The following is a 9,796-nucleotide window of genomic DNA, read 5'->3' as shown; positions in this document are numbered from 1 at the left end:
CGTATGAGAATCGGACAAATAGCTTTATATAGGGGAGGTGTTGCGTTTGATGGGTCGACTCCCCTGGTTGTGTGCACTGCACCAACTTCAAAGACCCTGTCTTGTTTAAGAAGTCAAAAGTTGGGGTGGATGTCCTAATCATTGCTGCAGTCTACGCATGTATGAGAATCAGACAAATAGCTTATATAGGGGAGGTGTTGCATTCGGTGGGTTGACTCCCCTGGTTGTGCGCACTGCGCCAACCTCAAAGACCCCGCATAGCAGAAGAAGTCGGAAGTCGGATTTTGGTGAGCACCAAGGCGTGCACCTTTGGTGCGGTCAACGCAGACGAATTCAGAAGTTGGGGTGGATGTCCTAATCGTTGTTGCAGGCTACACATGTATGAGAATCAGACAAATAGCTTATATAGGGGAGGTGTTGGGTTTGATGGGTCAACTCCCTTGGTTGTGCGCATTACGCCAACCTCAAAGACCTTGTTTTCGTTAAGAAGTCAAAAGTTGGGGTCAATGTCCTAATGGCTCCTGCAGGCTACACATGTATGAGAATCGGACAAATAGCTTATATAGGGGAGGTGTTGGGTTTGATGGGTCGACTCCCCTGGTTGTGCGCATTACGTCAACCTCAAAGACCTTGTTTTCGTTAAGAAGTCAAAAGTTGGGGTCGATGTCCTAATTGCTCCTGTAGACTACACATGTATGAGAATCAGACAAATAGCTTATATAGGGGAGGTGTTGGGTTTGATGGGTTGACTCCCCTAGTTGTTCGCATTACACCAACCTCAAAGACCTTGTTTTCGTTTAGAAGCCGAAAGTTGGGGTCGATGTCCTAATTGCTCCTGCAGGCTACGCATGTATGAGAATCAGACAAATAGCTTATATAGGGGAGGTGTTGGGTTTGATGGGTCGACTCCCCTGGTTGTGCGCATTGCGCCAACCTCAAAGACCCTGCATTGCGGATGAAGTCGAAAGTCAGAGTTTGGTGTGCTACAAGGTGTGGTCGAAGGTGCTCACCTAGGTGTGCACCTTTGGAGCACAGGAAAAGTGCCCTCCAAAAGTGCGCACCTTTGGAGTGCACAAAAGTGCCCTCCAAAAGTGCGCACCTTTGGAGCGCAGAAAAGTGCCCTCCAAAAAGTGCCCTCCAAAAGTGCGCACCTTTGGAGCGCAGAAAAGTGCCCTCCAAAAAGTGCCCTCCAAAAGTGCGCACCTTTGGAGCGCAGAAAAGTGCCCTCCAAAAAGTGCCCTCCAAAAGTGCGCACCTTTGGAGCGCAGAAAAGTGCCCTCCAAAAAGTGCCCTCCAAAAGTGCGCACCTTTGGAGCGCAGAAAAGTGCCCTCCAAAAAGTGCCCTCCAAAAGTGCGCACCTTTGGAGCGCAGAAAAGTGCCCTCCAAAAAGTGCCCTCCAAAAGTGCGCACCTTTGGAGCGCAGAAAAGTGCCCTCCAAAAAGTGCCCTCCAAAAGTGCGCACCTTTGGAGCGCAGAAAAGTGCCCTCCAAAAAGTGCCCTCCAAAAGTGCGCACCTTTGGAGCGCAGAAAAGTGCCCTCCAAAAGTGCGCACCTTTGGAGCGCACAAAAGTGCCCTCCAAAAGTGCGCACTTTTGGTGCGCACCAAGGCGCTGGTTCGGTCGTTGCAGGCGAGTTCGGAAGTTGGGGTCGATGTCCTGAGCGGAGGTGCAAACTACACAGGTGTCGGAATCGGACAAATAGCTTATATAGGGGAGGTGTATGCTTCGATGGGTCGACTCCCCAGGTTGAGCGCACCGCGCCAACCTCAAAGACCCTACGGTATGGATGAAGTCGGAAGTTGGGTCCGATGACCGATTCGATTAGTAGGTATGCTCATGAGGTCGGAATTTGGGTCCGATGACCTGCCATGTGCAGGAAGGCGAATGTTGACACTGTGCGTTGCAAGGTGCACACCAAGGCGCTGGTGCGGTCTTTTTAGTCGAGTTCGGAAGTTGGGGTCGATGTCCTGATCGGAGGTGCAAGCTACACAGGTGTGGGAATCGGACAAATAGCTTATATAGGGGAGGTGTATGCTTCGTTGGGTCGACTCCCCGGGTTGAGCGCACCGCGCCAACCTCAAAGACCCTACGGTATGGATGAAGTCGGAAGTTGGGTCCGATGACCGATTCGATATGTAGGCATACTCGCGAGGTCGGAATTTGGGTCCGATGACCTGCCACGTGCAGGAAGGCGAATGTTGGCACTGTGCGTTGCAAGGTGCGCACCAAGGCGCTGGTTCGGTCGTTGGAGGCGAGTTCGGAAGTTGGGGTCGATGTCTTGATCGGAGGTGCAAACTACACAGGTGTGGGAATCGGACAAATAGCTTATATAGGGGAGGTGTATGCTTCGTTGGGTCGACTCCCCGGGTTGAGCGCACCGCGCCAACCTCAAAGACCCTACGGTATGGATGAAGTCGGAAGTTGGGTCCGATGACCGATTCGATATGTAGGCATACTCGCGAGGTCGGAATTTGGGTCCGATGACCTGCCATGTGCAGGAAGGCGAATGTTGGGACTGTGCGTCGCAAGGTGCGCACCAAGGCGCTGGTGCCGTCGTTGCAGTCGAGTTCGGAAGTTGGGGTCGATGTCCTGGTCAGAGGTGCAAACTACACAGGTGTGGGAATCGGACAAATAGCTTATATAGGGGAGGTGTATGCTTCGATGGGTCGACTCCCTGGGTTGAGCGCACCGCGCCAACCTCAAAGACCCTACAGTATGGATGAAGTCGGAAGTTGGGTCCGATGACCGATTCGATACGTAGGCATATTGGCGAGGTCTGAATTTGTGTCCGATGACCTGCCATGCGCAGGAAGGCGGAATTTGGGTCCGATGACCGAGTTGATGGCGTGCCATGCGCAGAAAGGCGGAATTTGGGTCCGATGACCGAGTTGATGTTGATGGCCCGCCATGCACAGGAAGGCGGAATTTGGGTCCGATGACCGATTTGAAGGCGTGCCATACGCAAAAAGGCGGAGTTTGGGTCCGATGACCGAGTTGATATTGATGGCCCGCCATGCGCAGGAAGGCGGAATTTGGGTCCGATGACCTGACATACGCATGGAGTCCGACTCGGGGGCCGATGTTCGATTCGATGACTTGCATTGTGGGTAAAGTCGGAAGTTGTGGTCTTTGACCCGATTCGATGACCAGACTTCGGCTGCTTGAGAATCGGACAAATAACTTATATAGGGGAGGTAGTGTTCTCGAGCATCCTCCCCCCGTGCCCGTTTATGTCGATTGATGCTGGTGCTCGACTGGTTGGAGCGCTCGGATGCAAAAATCTTGCACCAGGATTTATCGATTGTGATGGACACGGCAAGTCTCCTGATTGCTATGCAGGAGCTCATCGTGAATCTCTATGCGGCCTTGGTATGGACTCGACCTGCGGAATGGTTCGGCAATGGTAGTCGCTCCAACACGTCCTTGCAATGGCCACAGAGGTGATTCGACTAGAGCTCCAGTCTAGCTTTTGGGTTGCTTGGCGGACTGGTATAGCCGCGATCGAGTTCCGGCCATGAACGTTTTAGATAGCTCTTGGGCTTTCTGGGACGGAAGTCGGAAGTTTGGGCTGTTGTCCGATTTGATGACCATTCTTCGGATGTGTGAGAATCGGACAAATAACTTATATAGGGGACTGTGTTGTCTCACGCAGCCCCCTCCGTGCCCCTCTATCTCGACCGATGTTGGTGCTTGAAAGGGTTGGGATCGCTCGGATTTATAAACGTGCACCACCATTTGTCGAGTGTGAGGGACGCGGCAGGTCTCCTAAATGCTATGCGGGCGCTCTCTGAGAATCTCTATCCGGCCTCGACACAGACTAGTCTTGCTGAATGGTTTGGCACTGGTAGTCGATCCAACACGTCGTTGTTGTGGCCGCCTAGGCGATTCGATTCGAGCCCCCGTCTAGCTTTTGGGTTGCTTGGCGGATTTTGCCCTATCCGCAAGTGAGCTCGGTCCCTAAACGTTCGAGAAACCCGATTGCTATGCGCCGACTCTCTTTCTTGCGAGCCTCCATCTAGCTTTTGGGTCTCTACGGAACGGAAGTCGGAATCTGGGACCGTTGTTTGATTCGACGAGGCAGACTACGGTTGTGCGAGAATCGGACAAATAACTTATATAGGGGAGGTGTTGACTGGAGCATTCTCCCCCGTGCCCCTCTAACTCGACCAATGCTGGCGCTCGAACGGTGGTAGCGCTCGGATTTTCATTGAGCGCCAGCATTGGTCGATTTAGAGGGGCATGCGAGATTCCCGAATGCTATGCGAGGGCTCTAACGGAAATGTCTATTGGTTTCGGTATGGATGCAATTGCGAGTGGTTCGGCAAAGGTAGTCGTTCCGATGCGTCCATGTCGTGGCCAAATCGATAATTCGATTTGAGCCCTCGTATAGCATTTGGGTCTCTCGATGTGATTCCGCATTCCAGTCCCTTTGGGCACTGCTTGAGCCGCATCCCAGGGGGTTCCCTTCCCAATAATCTGCCTCGCAACCCGATTGCTATGCGGTGAGGCTCCTCGGCCGCCTCGGAACTATCTGTGTATCAGACGCATCGCGGGATAAGGGGTTGGCAACGGTAGTCGCCCCAAGCGCGTCCGATGCTTGGACCATTCCGAGGCGGCCCTGAAGCCTCTTCCGTCTAGCCGTTGGGTCCTTCTCGCCGCATCCCTCGCCTCGCACCCCGATTGCTATGCGGTGAGGCTCCTCGGCCGCCTCGGAACTATCTGTGTATCGGACGCGTCGCGGGATAAGGGGTTGTCACTGGTAGTCGCCCCAAGCGCGTCCGATGCTTGGACCATTCCGAGGCGGCCCTGAAGCCTCTTCCGTCTAGCCGTTGGGTCCTTCTCGCCGCATCCCTCGCCTTGCACCCCGATTGCTATGCGGTGAGGCTCCTCGGCCGCCTCGGAACTATCTGTGTATCGGACGCGTCGCGGGATAAGGGGTTGTCACTGGTAGTCGCCCCAAGCGCGTCCGATGCTTGGACCATTCCGAGGCGGCCCTGAAGCCTCTTCCGTCTAGCCGTTGGGTCCTTCTCGCCGCATCCCTCGCCTCGCACCCCGATTGCTATGCGGTGAGGCTCCTCGGCCGCCTCGGAACTATCTGTGTATCGGACGCGTCGCGGGATAAGGGGTTGTCATTGGTAGTCGCCCCAAGCGCGTCCGATGCTTGGACCATTCCGAGGCGGCCCTGAAGCCTCTTCCGTCTAGCCGTTGGGTCCTTCTCGCCGCATCCCTCGCCTCGCACCCCGATTGCTATGCGGTGAGGCTCCTCGGCCGCCTCGGAACTATCTGTGTATCGGACGCGTCGCGGGATAAGGGGTTGTCACTGGTAGTCGCCCCAAGCGCGTCCGATGCTTGGACCATTCCGAGGCGGCCCTGAAGCCTCTTCCGTCTAGCCGTTGGGTCCTTCTCGCCGCATCCCTCGCCTCGCACCCCGATTGCTATGCGGTGAGGCTCCTCGGCCGCCTCGGAACTATCTGTGTATCGGACGCGTCGCGGGATAAGGGGTTGTCACTGGTAGTCGCCCCAAGCGCGTTCGATGCTTGGACCATTCCGAGGCGGCCCTGAAGCCTCTTCCGTCTAGCCGTTGGGTCCTTCTCGCCGCATCCCTCGCCTCGCACCCCGATTGCTATGCGGTGAGGCTCCTCGGCCGCCTTGGAACTATCTGTGTATCGGACGCGTCGCGGGATAAGGGGTTGTCACTGGTAGTCGCCCCAAGCGCGTCCGATGCTTGGACCATTCCGAGGCGGACCCGAAGCCTCTTCCGTCTAGCCGTTGGGTCCTTCTCGCCGCATCCTTCGCCTCGCACCCCGATTGCTATGCGGTGAGGCTCCTCGGCCGCCTCGGAACTATCTGTGTATCGGACGCGTCGCGGGATAAGGGGTTGTCACTGGTAGTCGCCCCAAGCGCGTCCGATGCTTGGACCATTCCGAGGCGGACCCGAAGCCTCTTCCGTCTAGCCGTTGGGTCCTTCTCGCCGCATCCCTCGCCTCGCACCCCGATTGCTATGCGGTGAGGCTCCTCGGCCGCCTTGGAACTATCTGTGTATCGGACGCGTCGCGGGATAAGGGGTTGTCACTGGTAGTCGCCCCAAGCGCGTCCGATGCTTGGACCATTCCGAGGCGGACCCGAAGCCTCTTCCGTCTAGCCATTGGGTCCTTCTCGCCGCATCCCTCGCCTCGCACCCCGATTGCTATGCGGTGAGGCTCCTCGGCCGCCTTGGAACTATCTGTGTATCGGACGCGTCGCGGGATAAGGGGTTGTCACTGGTAGTCGCCCCAAGCGCGTCCGATGCTTGGACCATTCCGAGGCGGACCCGAAGCCTCTTCCGTCTAGCCGTTGGGTCCTTCTCGCCGCATCCCTCGCCTCGCACCCCGATTGCTATGCGGTGAGGCTCCTCGGCCGCCTTGGAACTATCTGTGTATCGGACGCGTCGCGGGATAAGGGGTTGTCACTGGTAGTCGCCCCAAGCGCGTCCGATGCTTGGACCATTCCGAGGCGGCCCCGAAGCCTCTTCCGTGTAGCCGTTGGGTCCTTCTCGCCGCATCCCTCGCCTCGCACCCCGATTGCTATGCGGTGAGGCTCCTCGGCCGCCTCGGAACTATCTGTGTATCGGACGCGTCGCGGGATAAGGGGTTGTCACTGGTAGTCGCCCCAAGCGCGTCCGATGCTTGGACCATTCCGAGGCGGCCCCGAAGCCTCTTCCGTGTAGCCGTTGGGTCCTTCTCGCCGCATCCCTCGCCTCGCACCCCGATTGCTATGCGGTGAGGCTCCTCGGCCGCCTTGGAACTATCTGTGTATCGGACGCGTCGCGGGATAAGGGGTTGTCACTGGTAGTCGCCCCAAGCGCGTCCGATGCTTGGACCATTCCGAGGCGGACCTGAAGCCTCTTCCCTCTAGCCGTTGGGGCTTTCTCGCCGCATCCCTCGCCTCGCACCCTGATTGCTATGCTGTGAGGCTCCTCGGCCGCCTTGGAACTATCTGTGTATCGGACGCATCGCGGGATAAGGGGTTGGCAGTGGTAGTCGCCCCAAGCGCATCCGATGCTTGGACCATTCCGAGGCGGCCCTGCAGCCTCTTCCGTCTAGCCGTTGGGGCCATCTCGCCGCATCCCCCACCTCGCACCACGATTGCTATGCGGTGAGGCTCCTTGGCCGCCTCGGAACTATCTGTGTATCGGACGCATCGCGGGATAAGGGGTTGTCACTGGTAGTCGCCCCAAGCGCGTCCGATGCTTGGACTATTCCGAGGCGGCCCTGCAGCCTCTTCCGTCTAGCCGTTGGGGCCATCTCGCTGCATCCCCCACCTCCTCGGCCGCCTCGGAACTATCTGTGTATCGGACGCATCGCGGGATAAGGGGTTGGCAGTGGTAGTCGCCCCAAGCGCGTCCGATGCTTGGACTATTCCGAGGCAGCCCTGCAGCCTCTTCCGTCTAGCCTTTGGGGCCATCTCGCCGCATCCCTCGCCTCGCACCCCGATTGCTATGCGGTGAGGCTCCTCGGCCGCCTGGGAACTATCTTCGTATCGGACGCATCGCGGGATAAGGGGTTGTCACTGGTAGTCGCCCCAAGCGCGTCCGATGCTTGGACTATTCCGAGGCGGCCCTGTGGCCTCTTCCGTCTAGCCGTTGGGGCCATCTCGCCGCATCCCCCACCTCGCACCCCGATTGCTATGCGGTGAGGCTCTTCGGCCGCCTTGGAACTATCTTCGTATCGGACGCATCGCGGGATAAGGGGTTGTCACTGGTAGTGGCCCCAAGCGCGTCCGATGCTTGGACTATTCCGAGGCGGCCCTGCAGCCTCTTCCGTCTAGCCGTTGGGGCCATCTCGCCGCATCCCCCACCTCGCACCCCGATTGCTATGCGGTGAGGCTCCTCGGCCGCCTTGGAACTATCTTCGTATCGGACGCATCGCGGGATAAGGGGTTGTCACTGGTAGTCGCCCCAAGCGCGTCCGATGCTTGGACTATTCCGACGCGGCCCTGTGGCCTCTTCCGTCTAGCCGTTGGGGCCATCTCGCCGCATCCCCCACCTCGCACCCCGATTGCTATGCGGTGAGGCTCCTCGGCCGCCTTGGAACCATCTTCGTATCGGACGCATCGCGGGATAGGGGGCTGTCACTGGTAGTCGCCCCAAGCGTGTCCGATGCTTGGACCATTCCTAGGCGGCCCTGAAGCCTCTTCCGTCTAGCCGTTGGGGCCTTCCCGCCCCATCCCTCGCCTCGCACCCCCGATTGCTATGCGGTGAGGCTCCTCGGCCGCCTTGGAACCATCTGTGTATCGGACGCATCGCGGGATAAGGGGTTGGCACTGGCAGTCGCCCCAAGCGCGTCCGATGCTTGGACCATTCCGAGGTGGCCCTGAAGCCTCTTCCGTCTAGCCGTTGGGGCCTTCCCGCCCCATCCCTCGCCTCGCACCCCGATTGATATGCGGTGAGGCTCCTCGGCCGCCTTGGAACTATCTGTGTATCGGACGCATCGCGGGATAAGGGGTTGGCACTGGTAGTCGTCCCAATCGCATCCGATGCTTGGACCATTCCGAGGCGGCCCTGCAGCCTCTTCCGTTTAGCCGTCGGGGCCTTCCCGCCGCATCCCTCGCCTCGCATCCCGATTCCTATGCAGTGAGTCTTCTCGGCCGCCGCGGAACTATACCTGTTATTGCTACTGCATCCTTCGGCTGGTAACCTCCTCTGCCGCCTTGGAACGTTCTCTTTGTCGGACGCGTCGCGGGATAAGGGGTTGGCACTGGTAGTCGCCCCAAGCGCGCCCGATGCATAGACCGCTCCGAGTCGACCTTGCTTTCAGCCTCTCACATGCATAGACCTCTCTGAGTCGACCCTGCAGCCTCTCACGTTTAGCCTTTGGAATCTCGCCTCACAACATGATTGCTATCCTTGATGCATCCCTTGCCTCGAGCCCTGATTGCTTTCTTGGCTGCATCCCTCCTCTCCTCACAGCCCGGTTGTCATCACTGCTTCATCCGTCGCTTCATGCATTCTGGCTGCTGGGCCCTTCCCACCGCACACCTCGATTGCTATCTCTTCTGCATCACACACCCCGATTGCTATCTCTGCTACATCCCTCGGCTCTCACTTCTGCATCCTTCGCCTCACACCTCGATTGCTATCAATGCTGCATCCGTAACCTCACACCCCGATTGCTATGCGGGGAGGCTCCTTGGCCGCCTTGGAAATTTCTGTGTGTCGGACGCACCGCGGGATAAGGGGTTGGCACTGGTAGTCGCCCCAAGTGCGCCCGATTCTTAGACCGCTTCGAGGTGACCTCGTAGCCTCTTTCGTCCAGGCTTCCTGCCTTCAACGCCCTTTTTACACCTCGATTTCTATGCGCGGGCTCGTTGGCGTCTATCACCTCTCTGCGAAGAGTGGCACGATGATTGTTGGGGTAAATCGTAGCAGTCCGATCTCTGGCCTTGGGCCATTGTGAGGGCTGATCGATTTCCTGTGCGCATCTCGTGTTCGCCCAGTAACAGACTCGACGACTTGTAATCGGTCTTGTTCCCGATTGTTCCTGGAGGTAGTCTTCGGAACTCTTGGATTTGACCTGTCACTCGAACTGTCCTCTTCCGAGGATGCTTGTGTGTGTGTGCTTGTGCCATTTCCTTGGCGGTATTAACGAGATATTAAAGAGCGGAGTGAGCGCCTCGCCCAGCTATGTTTGGGGCTCTCACTCCCTTACCCGGTGTGCGACCGCTTTGCACGTAGGTTGCGGAGCATCGCGACTCTTTCGATGTTTGGCGGTTGTCTTCCGGTGATGCGTTGGTCCCGAAGTGCACGTTACTAGCATTT

Source organism: Cryptomeria japonica, unplaced genomic scaffold, assembly GCF_030272615.1.
Source record: "Cryptomeria japonica unplaced genomic scaffold, Sugi_1.0 HiC_scaffold_119, whole genome shotgun sequence".
NCBI lineage: Eukaryota > Viridiplantae > Streptophyta > Pinopsida > Cupressales > Cupressaceae > Cryptomeria > Cryptomeria japonica.
The sequence above is the reverse complement of the archived record's forward strand: the minus strand, read 5'-3'. Positions refer to the sequence as shown.